Genomic DNA, 17,472 nt, shown 5'->3' with positions numbered 1-17,472 from the left:
AAAGACCGTAAGTTTTTTTTATAAAACAAGAAGGAACAGTGTCAGTACCATTAATTTTAACAACAGGAAGAAAAATATTTATTAATCATAAACAAAATGGATTATGGTACAATACTCCTTTACTCCCTTCTAATTTTAACTATTACACACAGATTTTAAGATTAACATGGATTACAAAGTATATCTTAAGCTATAATGGTCTCATTAACACACCAATTCCCTTCTAAGCACACAAAATGCCTGTGGTCAAATACAAACACTTTGCTCTGAACCAAAGTGTATGCCTGTGAATTTCTCCTCAGAGGGCAGAATTTTACTGGCACGTTCTTCCGAATTTTGTACAATCATGCCCGAGGTCAATGGAGAACCCCTGGTGTCGGGGCAGGCGTGCCAGTAAAATTCCAGCCAGAATCTCCCCAGATGAATGTCACACGAAAGTTTCCAAACTCCACTCCCAAAAGCAGGCTTTAAAACCTTCTCTCATAGTAATACTTTCCCTTTGCAATTTGTATTCCTAAATCCAGTTCAGGTTTTGCAAATGACACTTAAGATTCAGCTCCACTTTTAACAGTGAACCCAGTCCAGGAATTTACACCAACCACTTCAGGGGTTATTTGTCTTGACTGCTGTCCAAACAATTCACAACTGCTTTAATTCTCAATTCCCAGACTCTTATTAAAATGATATCTGTTTCAGCTACCTCTGAAGTGTACTGTCCCACTTTAGATCTAGTTATTGCAATTGTCTCTTTAACTCAGAACATCTTGTTTATTCTTCTTTCTCAACAATACTTGGTCTCTTTTAACTTCAATCATCTGAAGCATGCTTTCTATCCCAGTTCCCTGGTTATTTAGACTGTACCTTGTTCTTTTGGAACATAGAATCTGGCCCATCAAGTTTGTACTGACTCTCTGGAAAAGCATTCACCAAAGCCTTCCTCACAACCCCATGCATTTACCTTGAACTTAAGATACATGCATACCAAGATCCCTCTGATCTTCGGTGCTTCCATTCATCACGCATTCCTTTGCCTTGTCTGTCCTGCATCACCTCACACAGGATTAAAGGTAAACTAGCTAGATGGGTACTGAACAGGCTTAGCCATAGAAGACAGAGTGTAGCAGTGGAGGAGTCTTTTTCTGATTGGAGGTCTGTGACTATTGGTGTTCCACAGGGCTCTGTACTGGGACCCCTGCTGTTTGTGATATATATAAATGATTTGAAAGAAGATGTAGCTGGTCTAATTAGTAAGTTTGCGGACGACACAAAGATTGTTGGGGTTGCGGATAGTGATGAACATTGTCAGAGAATACAGCAGGATTTAGATAGGCTGGAAAATTGGGCAGAGAAATGGCCGATACACTTTAATCCAGATAAATGTGAAGTGTACATTTTGGTAGATCTAATGCAGGGGGGAGCTATACAATATATGGTAGAACCATCAAGGGTATAGACACACAGAGTGATCTGGGTATGCAAGTCCACAGATCCTTAAAGGTGGCAACACAGGTGGAAAAAGTGATGAAGAAGGCATTTGGCATGCTTGCCTTTATTGGATGGGGCATAGAATATAAAAGTTGGAATATGATGTTGCAATTATATCGTTAGGCCACATTTGGAATACTGTGTCCAGTTCTGGTCGCCGCACTACTAGAAGGATGTGGAGGCTTTGGAGAGAGTACACAAAAGGTTTACCAGGAAGTTGCCTGGTGTGGAGGGTCTTAGCTATGAGGTAAGATTGAGTAAACTAGGGTTGTTCTCCCTGGAAAGACAGAGGTTGAGGGGCGACTTAATAGAAGTTTATAAAATTATGAAGGACAGAGATAGGGTGAACAGTTGAAAGCTTTTTCCCAGGTCGGAAATGACAAACACAAGGGGTCACAAGTTCAAGGTAAGGGGAGCAAGGTTCAATACAGATATGCAGGGGATGTATTTTACACAGAGGGTGGCGGGGACCTGGAATGCATTACCAAACAAGGGGGTTGAGGCAGACACGCTAGGATCATTTAAGACCTATCTAGATAGCCACATGAACAGACTGGGAATGGAGGGATACAAACAGATGGTTTAGTTAGGAACACATGTTTGGTGCAGGCTTGGAGGACCGAAGGGCCTGTTCCTGTGCTGTATTGTTCTTTGTTCTTTTATCTGGATTGAATTCCATTTTCCACTGATCAGCCCATTTGACCAGCCTGTTTATATCTTCCTATAATCTAAGGCTATTCTCCTCACGATTTACCACCCCACAAATTTCTTCTTCAAATACTAAAATAACAGGTTTACAAACAGCAATAACTAAGCCAACCATTAGAACGACAAAAATAGGTGCAACTAGTACACAGGTCTTGCTTGCAGAACATTCTAATGTAGACCCAAAAACCAGTGCTGCCGAAGACATCACGCACATATGCACAAACCCTCTAAAAGGCATTGGTAATATATCTACATAGACGGATGTTACTACAACACTCAGTAACATCTCTCCCTCTTAAATTTTGACCCCCCCCATCAAGACAAAAATACAGTAAAAGTAATGTCTCACCTATACAACAGTGTTCCAGGAACTTTGTGACTGAGTCATGATGTAAGTAATACCACTGGTGATTCATCGAACGCTGGCTGATCTTGTGTAATTTGATCTTGTTCTGTAGGTGTAGGAAGAGGCTGAGAAACTATGTCTGTACTTTCCTCAGCCAGTCCCACAGTTGGGTCTTGCACAACTGAAACCACCTCTGGGTGAACATCCACAACAACATTACAGAAACCAATGTCCATACACATACACACAGCTTTGTCCACCATGAATGGCTTTTACCCTGCCAGGCACAGAAGTATTCATCTAAATTACACCTTATTTCTAATGTTTACCAATACAAATATAAATAACTTTATTTTCCTAACAGTACCCAGTGCTACCCTTCTGTTTAGCAATAGCAGAATGGAAAGGGAAGAAAGTGGATATTTTTTCTCCCTATCCCTTACACCCCGAAATCAGGAGTGGTGAGAGTGAAGAAATTAATGCCAGTTTGGCATGTATGTGCACTTCACTAAGCAAGAACTGAATGTTCAGTGACTCCAGCTCCATTCTGGGCCCGCCAACACCATGTTATGAAGAAACTATCATGTTTTCTTTGACCTTAGATGAGCTTTAACCTGTGTGGAGTGGCAAGTTACTTCTTCAGCTATTTCCAATCCTGGATGGGTGGTGTTACTGGCACTGCTATACTAAGTTAATGATGCCAACCATAGAGTTTGCTGGCAGGGTCCTGGTAGGAGCAGATTATCAGGCTGAAGTCCCTCCGTTTTTCCATTGGTACAGTGGTACCATTGGAATTTTTACTGGCAGGTAAATGCCTAACTCAAACTGTAAAAATCTAGCATTTCATCTTGCGGTGCGTTTTCAGCCCGAAAATTCATTAAAGAGATAGATTAAATACACATTGCGGAATTCTATCATAATTTGTCAGAGTGTCAGGCTCTGACTGAAAACCGGTGTGAATCTCTCCAGTCACACAGTCACGGTTCCAGATGAGATTTTCTGCCGCTCAGGGCACAGAAAACTGGCGTGTGAATAATGCCATCATTCTGGCGGGTCAGGACTTGATAGAGCTGGCAAGGCCAATTCCACAGAGACCGGGGCACCGTCTTTAAAGGATACCCTAATCAGTGCTGGAATTACACTTCCCCTACCCCGCCCTCCATGGACGCGGAGGATACTCCCACACACATGGAGGTAATCACCCCTTAACTACAGAGGTATCCTGCCCCCACCACCAAGGCGCTCTTCCCCCTAACTGCCATCACCCGCCCCCCTTCTCAGGCATCACCATCCCCTTTCACAGGCATTGACCACCCCTCCTCATCACACAAAGAGGTCCAATGGGGTCCCCATACGGCCAGCCCCTGTCATTGCCCCAGCACAAGTTGGCACTGCCAGGTTGGCACCACCTCGTTTTCACTGCCAGCTTGTGTTTCCCGCCAGCGGGGGTTGGTGCGTTGTTTGTTAGTGGTGGGATTCTCTGGTCCTGCTGCTATCAATGGGAATTCCCATTGACATCACCCCACATCAATGAAAAATTTGCAGGTGGGGGTGTGCTGCTGGCAGGACCGGAGAATCCCGTTGGGTGAATGGCCAGAGAATTCAGACCCATAATCTTCCAAATCTCTGGATAAGTAAGCTTCAGCTGAATTCTCTATTTTCTTTATTGGTGACCATCTTACATTCATATCCACTAGTTTTGGTCTGCCCACATTGGAAACATCTTGCTTTTTCCTTATCAGGGTCTTCCATAATTTTATGTTAGGTAACTTCCAGCCTTCTCTTTTCTTACCTTAAGAACTTCAACCTGCTCATTCTTTCTAGATAAGGATAAACTCTCTGTTCTGATATTATCCTCGTGAATTGTTTTTTGTAATGTGTCCCCAGTGTCCTCCGGCTCCTTTTGGAAATCAATCCCCAGGGCGTCAATAAAAATGAAGTGACACTAGTTAATAAAAATAGAATTTGACGAGGTCAGTGATCTTGTTTGAAACTCTCATATGGCTTAATCACCTGCACAGGAACTTCATTGCAATGTTAATGTAAGCCTTATTTGTGACTAATAAATAAACTTTAAGTTTAACTTTAGCGTTTCAACTAACAGACCACAAGCATGGAAGATTTTCTAGTATATTAAAATATTAGCAGTCATTGTACAGGCTATGTTTCATTGCTTTGTGAGAGCACTTGGCTCTAAGTAACAAGATGGTATCACATTTGTCCATCATTCTTTGTAAGGAATCTCCTTTGTCAACTTCACAATACTGGACAGCTGGCGATAATACAATGCCCAAATAATTTGATACTCATTTGAAAAAAGTATATCAGTGTTTCTTCATAATGGCAGTAGCCTAGTAATTTAGAATATTGTAATGCAGCCTTCTTTTTCTGCTGCAAATAACCATTGGGTTGAGTCCAGTATCCATAAGACCATAAGACATAGGAGCAGAATTAGGCCACTCAGCCTATTGAGCCTGCTCCGCCATTCAATAATGACTGATATTTTTCTCATCCCCATTCTTCTGCCTTTTCCCCATAACCTTGATCCCCTTATTAATCAAGAACCTATCTATCTCTGTCTTAAAGACAATCAGTGACCTGGCCTCCATAGCCTTCTGCGGCAAAGAGTTCCACAGATTCACCATTTTCTGGCTGAACAAATTAGAACATAAGAACATAAGAAATAGGAGCAGGAGTAGGCCATCTAGCCCTTCGAGCCTGCCCCGCCATTCAATAAGATCATGGCTGATCTGTCGCTGCTCAGTTCCACTTTCCCGCCCTCTCCCCGTAACCCTTAATCCCCTCTCTTATCAAAAACCCATCAACCCGCGTCTTAAAAATATTTAGCGAGGCAGCCTCCACCACTTCAACGGGCAGAGAATTCCAGAGATTCACCACCCTTTGAGTGAAGAAGTTCTTCCTCAACTCCATTCTAAACCGCCCCCCTTTTATCTTGAGGCTGTGCCCCCTAGTCCTACTGTCTTTTTTGAGCGGGAAGAGTCTCTCCACCTCTATCCTATCCATCCCATTCATCATCGTATATGTCTCAATCAGATCTCCCCTCATTCTTCTAAACTCTAACAAGTACGAGCCCAGTTTATTCAGCCTCTCCTCATAGCTCAACCCCCTCAACTCCGGTATCAGCCTAGTAAACCTCCTCTGCACTCCCTCCAGGGCCAAAATATCTTTGCGCAGGTGCAGCGCCCAAAACTGCACACAGTACTCCAGCTGCGGCCTCACCAATGCCCTATACAGCTGCAGCAAGGCCTCCCTACTTTTATATTCAATCCCCCTCGCTATGAAGGCCAGCATCCCATTCGCCTTCCTGACCACCTGCTGCACCTGCAAGCTGGGTTTTTGCGACTCATGCACAAGGACCCCGAGGTCCCTCTGCACCGTCGCCTGCTGCAGTTTTTCGCCCCGTAAGTAATAGAAAATAAATAAATTCCTCCTCATCTCTGTTTTAAAGGATTGTCCCTTTAGCCTGAGGTTGTGGCCTCTGGTTCTAGCTTTTCTTATTAGTGAAAACATCCTCTCCACGTCCATTCTATCCAGGCCTCACAGTCTCCTGTAAGTTTCCCCCTTCATCCTTCTAAACTCCAACGGGTACAGACCCAGTGTCCTCAATCGTTCCTCATACAACAAGCTCATCATGTCAGGAATAATTCTTGTGAACCTCCTCTGGGACCTTTCTAAGACCATCTTTCCTTAGATATGGACCCAAAACTGCTCACAATACTCCAAATGATGTCTGAGCAGAGCCTTATACAGCCTCAGAAATACATCCCTGCTCTAGCCCTCTCGACATGAATGCTAACGTTGCATTTGCCTTCCTAACTGCCAACTGAACCTGCACATTAACCTTAAGAAAATCTTGAACAAGGACTCCTAAGCCCCTTTGTGCTTCTGATTTCCTAAGCATTTTCCCATTTAGAAAACAGTCTATGCCTCCATGCCTTCCAAAGTTCATAACACAAACTTTGCCACATTGTATTCCATCTGCCACTCCTTTGCCCAATCTCCTAGCTTGTCCAAGTCCTTCTGCAGCCCCCCCGCTTCCTCAATACTATCTGTCCCTCTGTATATCTTTGTATCATCTGCAAACTTAGCAACATGCCTTCAGTTCCTTCTTCTAAATCATTAGTGTATGTTATGAAAAGTTGTGGTCCCTGCATCGACTCCTGAGGCACACCTGTAGTCACCAGCTGCCATCCTGAAAAAGACCCCTTTATGCCCACTCTTTGCCTTCTGCCAGTCAGCCAATCCTCTATCCATGCCAGGATCTAACCCTGAAAACCATGGGCTCTTATTCAATAGTCTCCTATGTGGCACCTTGTCAAAAGCCTTCTGGAGGTGAAGACATGACCTCCCCTTGACGAAGCCGTGCTGATTCAGCCCTGTTTTATCATGTACTTCCCAGTACTCCGCGATCTCATCTTTAATAATGGACTCTAAAATCTTGCCAGTGACTGAAGTCAGGCTAATTGGCCTATAATTTCCCATCTGCTGCCTCCAGTATTCCCTCTAATCTCTTATGTTGGGCTTGGCTGCTTCATTTCAGCCAGCTGTACCTTTAAATTATTTTGCAGGACTTCTTAAAGTGGGCAGTTGTGCATGGCTTGGATTTTCCTGTAAAAGTAAGGTTGTGTTAAAAATGTTCAGTGTTATTAATGTGCAATTCTCTCAGATAATTTAGAGGATTACCAGGTAGGTGGGAATTCCAAATGATGAGAACTTGTTGGCTGGCTTATGCTATTTTGCCATATCTTTTGCATAAATGACATCTTACCCTTAGCCTTCCCATATTTTAAAGAATTTTTTGGGCTTACACTTTAATTGTCCATTAAAATTGTCACAGGAATTCGAACCTGGTAAGCAAAATAACCTTTGTAGTGAACAGATATATGTTCAGATTAATTGAGGGTGGGGGGGAAGGTGTCAGTCTGGGCCTTTGCAATAGTTACCTAGAAGTTAGAGCGGTTTTAATTCTAACTTTTTATGAGTAACTGTTTGTGTGACACAGCCAGAACCATCCAAAGTTAATCATTTAAATTGTACTTTCGGATAGTTCCAAGGGCAGGGCAATTGCCCAGAGGAAGTTTGCGTTTCTGGGCAAATGCAGTACAACCCTTACCTGGAACCTTCCAAAGGGGATTTTCCAGTGCATCTTCTTATGTTGGGGAGCTCAAACGTTAAGGCCCAATCTCTCCTGCCCAGAAGTTGAACAATTTAAATTTATTTTAGGCGAAGATTAAAATAATGTTAAATTTTACATTTTAAAATGCCTTCTTAGTTTTCCTATCTGCTTCTTATATTTCCCTCCTTCTTAACCTTGGAGTTATAAAAAAAAGGATTAAGGGTCTGTGGGCTCTGCCACAAATGATGGGGTGAAGGAGGACAGAATGTATGGAAGGCCAACACCAAAGGAGTGGAGCATTCAGTTAATTGACTTAGAAGTAGATGCATGAGTGCAGACTGTGGAATGATTTATAGGTAACAAGTGGGGATTGCCAGTGTAGGTCTATGAAGACAAGGGTGAGTGGGACTGAATGTGGGACAAGTTATGAATGGCCAACGCTTTGTTAAGTGGGAATTTATAGAGGGTGGTGAAGAACATTAGAATATTCATAACTGGAGGTGACAAAGATGTATCAGGTATTCAGCAGGGAACTGTTAAGATAAAGATTGCAACATTGGGAAGGTGGAAATAAGAGGCAGGACCTTGAGCCCACTGTTGCCGTCTGAGGGAATGGTGGCAGAGGCTCAGATCTGGCAAAACTTGGAAGTCGTGGAACTCTGTGGCAAGATCGCGACTTCCAATTTTTAGTATCCCTCAGCAGCAATGTAACCAGGTTCACGTTCACAATGGGTGTGAACCTGATTTAAATACATTAGCAAATAATTAAACGCCCCCTGCCATATATTGACACTTGGCTGTATTTTCAAACATTGCTGACGTGACATTGTTGGCGAGGTTCACAACAGTTTCGTCCAGACATGAACTTGTTGTGGGGATCCCCTGGGGGCATAAAGATGAGCATAGCCCACATGGACATAGAACACCACAGCACAAACTTCTGCCCACAAGTTGCGCCGATCACATCCATACCTACCAGGCCATAGAACTATCTGTAACTCCCAATCCCATTAGATCCCATATACTCATCCAAAAGTCTTTTAAAATACCCCAGCGAGTTCACCTCTACCACCACCGACGGCAGCCGATTCCATTCACTCACCACCCTCTGAATGAAAAACTTACCCCTAACATCTCCTCTGTACTTGCTTCCCAGCACCTTAAACCTGTGTCCTCTCATAGCAACCATTTCAGCCTTGGGAAATAGCCTTCAAGAATCCACCCTATCTATTCCTCTCAACATTTTATAAACCTCTATCAGGTCGCCTCTCAACCTTCATCTCTCCAGGGAGAAGAGACCTAGCTCCCTCAACCTATCTTCATAAGGCATGCCTCCCAATCCGGGCAACATCCTTGTAAATCTCCTCTGCACCCTCTCAATAGCTTCCACATCTTTCCTGTAGTGAGGTGACCAGAACTACGCACAGTACTCCAAGTGGGGTCTGACAAGGGTCCTATAAAGTTGCGGCATTACCTCCTGACTCCTAAACTCAATCCCTCGATTAATGAAGGCCAGTACACCATATGCCTTCTTGACCACATCCTCCACCTGCGAGGCCGATTTGAGCGTCCTATGCACCTGGACCCCAAGATCCTTCTGCTCCTCAACACTGCTAAGACTCCTACCCTTGATATTGTACTCCTTCATCCCATTGGTCCTGCCAAAGTGGACCACTACATATTTATCTGCATTGAAGTCCATCTGCCACTTCTCCCTCCAGTCTTGCATCCTATCTATGTCATGCTGCAACTTCTGACATCCCTCCACACTATCCACAACACCACCAACCTTTGTATCGTCGGCGAACTTACTAACCCATCCCTCCACTTCCTCATCCAGGTCATTTATGAAAATGACAAACAGCAAGGGTCCTAGAACATGCACCAAGACTGTACCATGAGACTCCTGGCAGTGCCAACCTGTGCCAGGGGCAGTGTCAGAGCAGACCCCATTGGGAGGCTCATGTGGGATGGGGGATTCATTTATTGTGTTGGGGCAGAGTGGATGTGGGATCTGGGGATGCTGGCAATGGCTGTTCAGGTGGGGGTTGGGGGGAAGGGTCCATGTTTGTGGGGGGGATGGTGGAGGGTGCTGGCACAGACTTTTAGAGAGGAAAAGGAGTCCAATGTTCAGGGTGATGTGGGAGTGGTGCCACCTCTGACTGTGTTGGTGGGGGGAGGGAGAAGCCCCTGAGAATTGGGGCGGTAGGGTAGCACAGTCGTTAGCATTGCTGCCTCACAGTGCTAGGGACCTGGGTTCAATTCCCAGTTTGGGTCACTGTCTGTGTTCGCATGTTCTCCACATGCCTATGTGGGTTTCCTCTGGGTTCTCCGGTTTCCTCCCACAGTCTGAAAGACATGCTGATCCGAAAAGTTGCAGGAGTGTGGCAACTAATGGAATTAAATAGTAACTTCTTTATAGCATTAATGTAAGCCTTGCTTGTGACTAATAAGTAAGCCTTACTTTACTTTACCTCCATGTTGGGGTGAAGGGAGGTTTTTTTTTTATCTGAATGGGGCACCCTTTAAAAAGATCAAGCTTTGTGGCATGTCAAAGCCCTGCCCTTCTATATTCACTCTACTTCTATATGATGGCATGAGGCTTTTTTATGGCAGAGTGCGATAAATTCTGGAGAGGAAAGCTATCATGTTTCTCAGGAGAGTAACAAGTAGTTTTTCTCACTGGAACTAACACTGCCATTTTTTTGGTAAGATTTCACCCAAGGAGTCTTGATGGCCAGGCAGTGGATATGTTACATTGGGAACATGTTGTGCAATGACTCCTCCTGTTGGCTATTCAGCAGCTCAAGGAAAGTAAATCCTGTGATAAAGTTGTTCGTTTTATTTCTTCCACAGTTTCCAAATAATAGTGAAATCGAGACAGAGGCTTCTAAATGTGAGACAACAGACAAGATAGTAAAAGGACAAGCTCCTAGTACGACAGACATATGTTTGATAACCTCTGCTCAAAAGAATAAATTAACTGAATCTATTACGTTACGAAAATCAAGCAGGAAAAGAGTTAGAAAACACTTTACCTACTGCTGCTGTGAGTGGTCTGCTTCAAGAACACAACACTTACATTTTAATGAAGAATCAGCAGATAAAAAGAGAAAAGTAATGTCTCCTGTACATGAGGACTTCTCAGACAAACAGCCGTCATGTGCTGGAAGAAAAAGAATACCATGTTCGCAAAACTCAAAAACAACTTTCACGAATAATGAAGCACCCAATGATCTGCAAGCACACAATAAGAAAGCACCTTTTAACAACACACAAAATTCCAAAATTAGTAATACCTTTAGTTTTCAGCCATTGAACCACCGAATGCAATCCAGACAACCATTGATTCGCCTCCAAGACCGCATAAAAGCCTGGAACAGGTGAGTGTTACTTGTGGTGTTACATGCTGCTTTGCAAAAAATAGCCCTGTTAGGGCTATTTGCCCTTAAACTTGACGATTATGCTACTGAAAGCAGATATGCCAATGGCCAAGTTGAGTGGAAGGACTGGAATTGGAGCTTAAGCAAAGACTAATTTTCAATAATAAATCAAATGATAGATAAGGGACTTTTTTTATTCCTTCATGGGATGTGGACATCGCTGGCAAGCCCAGAATTTCTTGCTCATCTCTAATTGTGTCTAAGAAGGTGTTGGACTGCTACAGTCCATCTCGTCTAATCATATGCACGGTCTGTGCATTGCTGTTTGTATTTGTACATGCAGTGCTGTTCGGGTGAACATTCCAGGATTCTGGTTCAGCAACAATGAAGAAATACAATATAGTTCCAAGGCAGGATGATTTGTGAAATTGGGCAGGATTTTCCACAATGTGTTTTGTGGCGTTGGAGGTGGTTTGCTGTTGGCCAGCAGCAGGTTCTTCTGGTTCCAACAGGGTTTCCTGTTATTCGCACTCCACTCTCCCGGCGATCCTATGGTGGAGGGCATCACCATTTGGGACTGGAAGATCCCACTGATGGTAATGACTAGAAAACCCCACCTACGGAGTGTGCCTGCTGCCCTTGTTCTTGTGGGTGGTAGAGATCACAGGTTTGAAAGGTGGTGTTGAAGGAGCCTTGGTGAGTTCCTACACTGGGAGAGAGGGTTTAGTGACAGGCATTGTATTTTTTCTGCTTCTGATCAGTTCAAGCTTTGGAAAACATGGCCAGATTTATATTAATAGTTTAAAAGTTGAATTATTTTTTTCTTTGAGTTACTATGACTGGGCTCACCCCCTTTGCTGTATTTCCGAGGCTAGATTCTGAAGCATGGTGCATCTTGATTTAATGATTGCATGTTTCTTTCTGTAGAATGTGTTCTATGTTTGACATACTAGAGTAAAAACCAATTGGGCATAACCTCCCAAGGTACATGAGGTATTGTTGGTCAATCACTCTGTGTTAGTTGTAATGAAAACCCAGGCTCTAGCCCTGCTAATCTCCCTGACACTAAGAGGAGCTGATGAAGGGTCATCCAGACACAAGACACTGACACTACATTCTCTCACCACAGATGCTGTCAGACCTGCTGAGTTTGGAGGCATGAGCCTTTTAAATAGCATCCATGCTGGTGGCTTGATTTGCAGAATGAGTTTAAACTGTGGAGAGTCAGGCACTAGTGGAACCCAATGTAATAAAAGACTCATATAATGAGCCTTGTTCAAACATTATCACATAAGGTTAAAATAAAGCAAGTAATCAGGTAAGCTAATAGAATGTTATTGTTTATTGTGAGGGGAATTGAATATAAAAGTAGGGAAATTATGCTTCAGTTTTGCAGGGCATTGGTGAGCCCACTACTGGAATATTGTGTACAGTACTGGCAGCTGTATTTAAGGCTGATGCAAGAAATGAGCAGATTTATCTTATAAGGAAAAGTCGCTGGTTAGTCTTATATCCAGTCAAGTTTCGAAGAATAAGAGTTGATTGAAACCTTTAAGATCCTGAGGGGTCTTGACAGCATGGATATGAAGAGAAGGGGTGGCACAGTAGAACCGTGGTTAATACTGCTGCTTCACAGCTCCAGGGACCTGGTTCAATTCCCGGCTCGGGTCACTGTCTGTATGGAGTTTGCACATTCTCCTCATGTCTGTGTGGGTCCCTTTGGGTCTCCAGTTTCCTCCCACAGTCCAAAGATGTGTGGATTAGGTTGATTGGCCATGCTAAAAAAAAAATTGCCCCTTTCACTCAGAGGGTGGTGAGTGTGTGGAATCGGCTGCCATCAGTGGTGGTAGAGGCGAACGCGCTGAAGTCTTTTAAAAGACTTCTGGATGAGTACATGGGATTTAATGGGATTGGGAGTTACAGATAGTTCTATGGCCTGGTAGGTATGGATATGATCGGCACAACTTGTGGGCCGAAGGGCCTGTTTGTGCTGTAGTGTTCTATGTTCTAGTGTCCTGAGATGCCTAGGTTAGAGGGATTAGTGGGTGGGATATGGAGTAGAGCTTGGATGGGATTGTGGTTGGTGAGACTCAGTGGGCTGAATGGCCTCTTTCTGCACTGTAGGGTTTGTATGGTTTCTCTAATATTCCCTCTTGTGGAAGAGGACTTGTTCAAGTTTATTTATTAGTCACAAATAAGGCTTACATTAACACTGCAATGAAGTTACTGTGAAAATCCCCTAGTCGCCACACTCTGGCACCTGTTTGGGTCAATGCATCTAACCAGCATGTCTTCTGGACAGTGGAAGGAAACCAGAGTGCCTGGAGGAAACCCGCACAGACATGGCAAGAACATGCAAACTCCACACAGACGGTGACCCAAGCCAGGAATCGAACCTGAGTCCCTGGCACTGTGAGGCAGTAGTGCTAACCACTGTGCCATCGTGCTGGCACCAGACTAGATCTCACTGTTTAAAAATAAGGGGTCATCCATTTCACACATAGATGAGGCCAAGGTGGTAGTGAGTCTTTGGAACCCTCTTCCTCAGAAAGAAGTAGAAGCAGAGTATATGAACATTTTTAAGGCAGAGTTAGATAGATTCTTGAGAAACAAAGAGGTAGATGGGAGGTCACAATCAGATCAGCTATGATTTATTGAATGCTGGAGCAGGCTTGTGGGGTGAGTGACCTCCTCCTGTTCCTAATTCATCTATTTGTAGTTTGTGTGGCATTTGAGCTTTTTATATGATTCTGAATTGTTCCTTGGAGGAGCATGATCTAAATTGGTAGGCAACTCACTTTCATCACGGAATGAGCACGCCCATGTTGCTGGCCATATTAGATCATTGTGATCCTATTTCTTATGTTCTTATGGGTGGCATTGTGGTATTGTCACTAGACTAATAATGCAGAGACCAGTGTAACGCTCCAGTTCAACAGTTCAAATCCCACCCATGGCAGGTGGTGGAATTTTAATTCAATAAAAAAATCTGGAATTAAAAGTCTAATGATGACCATGAAACCATTGGTGATTACCATAAAATAACCATCTGGATCACAGTTGTTCTTGAGGAAAAGAAATCGATCAAATTTATCTGGTCTGGCCCACATGTGACTCTAGATCCACAGCAATGTGGCTAAATCTAAAATACCCTCTGAAATGGCCTAGAAAGCCACTCAGATCAAGGGCAATTAAGGATGGGCAATAAATGCCGACCGAGACATTGATGGCCACATCTCATGAATGGTTTTTTAAAAAAATCATGAAGCACTCATATGCTTCTAAACTGGGTATTGCATAATTAAGTGTCAAAGGCAATATATTTTAGTAGATTAAGTGTGTGGCCAGAATTATTTTATCACAAATTAATAATAATTTAAGCAAAACAAAATACCATAACAGCTGCAAGTCTCTGATGTTGTAGCTGCACTCCTGCTTCCTGCCATATTTTCTTCACAACACACAACAGTGCAGAGTCGCTGAGCAAAGACTGATAATGGCCTCAACCGGGATCTTGGGTTCATGTCACACTATCTGTAACTCACATGACTTGCCTGGACTTGCAAAATCTCACTAACTGTCCTGTCTGGAGACAATACACATCTCAGAGGGGATTAAGGGTTATGGGGAGAGGGCGGGAAAGTGGAACTGAGCAGCGACAGATCAGCCATGATCTTATTGAATGGCGGGGCAGGCTCGAAGGGCTAGATGGCCTACTCCTGCTCCTATTTCTTATGTTCTTATGTTCTTTAATTTGTGCTTAATGTTCTCTCCACTTACATTGTCTGTATCTTTCAGACTTGATTAGCTGTAAAGATTCGCATTTCAATCATTATTCTGTAAATTGAGTTTGTGCCTTTATATGCCCTGTTTGTGAAAAGAACTCCCACTCAGCTGACGAAGGAGCAGCAAGCGCTCCAAAAGCTAGCGGCGTTTGCTACCAGATAAATCTGTTGGACTTTAACTTGGTGTTGTAATTCTTACTGTGTTTCCTGACTGATATGTCCAGGTATGCTGCACTTTTCAAGCATCCAGTGTGTATCCAGACAGGAAAAACAATCCGATCATCTGGCTTGGAAACTATAATAAGTAATGAAAGAGCATGACAATACTTATTGTAATTTTTTGATTCAGGGCAACTGCTTTGCTTAGGCAGGATGATGATAAGAAAGAAAGGGAAAACAGAGTTAATACAGAAACTGAAAATCAACAAGGAGCCTCACAACGTAGGGTGATATCTACAGTGAATGCACATCAGAGTTCAAGAGTTAAAGGCGAAAAGAGCACGCATTGTCATATCCAAAGCCAGAATAGAAATGATAGGAATGCGACAGAACCTGGTGAGCATAATGGTGCTGTACCTAAATATCATTTACAGACCTATCACCAAAGTCACCTGAATTCACCTTCCATAACATTGTCTGCTTACTGATTTACATTGCCTTCAGGTTAACAATCTCGGGCAACATTTAAATTCTCAGCTTTGTTTTCAAGTCTGTCCAAAGCCAGCCTCAGCCTTCCTTATCTCTGTAGCCTCCTCCTGCCCTCTGAAATATCTGCTCTGCTGCTCCAACCCTTTTGTACATCGCTGATTTTAACCTCTGCAACGTTAGCAGATGCGCCTTCAGCTGCTGAGGAACTTTGGAATCCCCTCACTAATCCTTTCCCTTAACACCTATCTCATGTGTCCCAATATCTTTCTGTGATGCAGTGTCAAATATTGTTTGATAACACTTCTGTAAAGTGCCTTGAGCTGTTCCAATGTTAAAGGCACTATACGAATACACGTTGCTGTAAGACAACTGAATTCCCCCAATCTCCCAAAAAAGTAGTTGTGTTCACTCTTTTGCAAACAGGTTTGATTTGATCTGATTTATTATTGTCACATGTATTAATATACATATTAATATACAAGAAAAGTATTGTTCCTTGAACGCTATACAGACAGAGCATACCATTCATAGAGAAGGAAATGAGAGAGTGCAGAATGTTGTGTCAAATTATAGCTGGGTATAGAGAAAGATCAACTTAATACAAGGTAGGTTTATTCAAAAGTCTGATGGCAGCAGAGAAGAAGCTGTTCTTGAGTCAGTTGGTACATGACCTCAAAGCTATCTTTTTCCTGACGGAAGAGGTGGAAGAGAGAATGTCTGAGATGCATGGGGTCCTTAATTGTGCTGGTTGTTTTGCCAAGGCAGTGGAAAGTGTAGACAGAGTTAATGGATGGGAGGTTGGTTTGCATGGTGGATTGGGCCACATTCACGACCTTTGTAGTTCCTTGTGGTCTTGGGCAGAGCAGGAGCCATACCAAGCTGTGATACAACCAGAAAGAATGCTTTTTATGTTTTATTTGTAAATGATGGTGAGAGTTGTAGCTGACGTGCCAAATTTCCTTAGTCTTCTGAGAAGATAGAGGCATTGGTGGGCTTTCTTAACTATAGTGTTGGCATGGGGGGACAAGGACAGGTTGTTGATCTGGACAGCTAAAAACTTGAAGCTCTCAACCCTTTTTACTTCATCCCCATTGATGTAGACAGGGGCATGTTCTCCTCTATGCTTCCTGAAGTCGATGACATTCTCCTTCATTTTGTTACATTGAGGGAGAGATTATCGTCGCCGCATTAATTCACCAGATTTGTCTCTCATTCCTGCACTCTGTCTCGTCATTGTTTGAGATCCGACCCACTACGGTGGTGTCATCAGCAAACTTGAAGATCGAATTGGAGAGGAATTTGGCCACACAGTCATAGGTATATAAGGAGTATAGTAGAGGGCTGAGAACACAGCCTTGTGGGGCACCAGTGTTGAGAATGGTAGAGGTGTTGTTGCCTATCCTTACCGATTGTGGTAGATTGAGGAGGATTAACTGTAAAGTCAATGCTGAGCTGATCATGTATCATTTTCAATTCTATGGATCATTAACTAACTGCTAATGCTTAATTAAGCAATGCAATTGAATTTTAGTCCAATTTAATCAAAAATACCTTAATGAATGCCACTTGAATAATGGAAAAAAAGCAACTTAGAATTGCAGTTTTTTATAGGGTAAGAACTGGCATTCTGTTTGACCTCCTGCACAGTGCTGCCCTTTTGCCATCCACTTCTCACACTGCTCCTTGGGGCTGATCTCCCTCCCTCTCTTTTCTGACCACTCATGACTAAAGTATTTGCAAGGTTGACAAGCTTTCCAGCAAAAGTTAATTCTCAGAGCTTGCAAGTTAGTAGTGGGATGGAGGAGTAACTATCAAAAAACAGACCCAGAGATTGATCAGCATCCTAACAGACAAGCCCACAATTAACATGTATGGAGATTTGGGCCCTTTATTTAGCATTCCTGCAGATCTTTACTAAATTTTATCACCATGATATACTTCACAAGTTTATTATGTGGCGTTTTAGTGCTGTGGCAGACC

At 43.1% G+C, this 17,472-nt stretch overlaps 1 protein-coding gene across 1 annotated transcript in view; it reads right to left on the bottom strand.

Moving 5' to 3' along the window:
* Nucleotides 1-2,618, bottom strand: part of hmgcra (3-hydroxy-3-methylglutaryl-CoA reductase a) — a 113,519-nt gene extending 110,901 nt beyond the window's left edge. Inside the window, exon 1 of the mRNA XM_080189291.1 lies at nt 2,543-2,618. The gene's annotated coding sequence lies outside the window, so the exon portion shown is untranslated. The remainder of the gene's footprint in view (nt 1-2,542) is intronic.
* Between the last annotated feature and the right edge of the window lie 14,854 nt (nt 2,619-17,472).

This window comes from Carcharhinus amblyrhynchos, chromosome 5 (genome assembly GCF_965287045.1).
Source record: "Carcharhinus amblyrhynchos chromosome 5, sCarAmb.v2.hapA, whole genome shotgun sequence".
Classification (NCBI taxonomy): Eukaryota; Metazoa; Chordata; class Chondrichthyes; order Carcharhiniformes; family Carcharhinidae; genus Carcharhinus; species Carcharhinus amblyrhynchos.
This window is presented reverse-complemented; position numbering and strand designations above follow the sequence as displayed.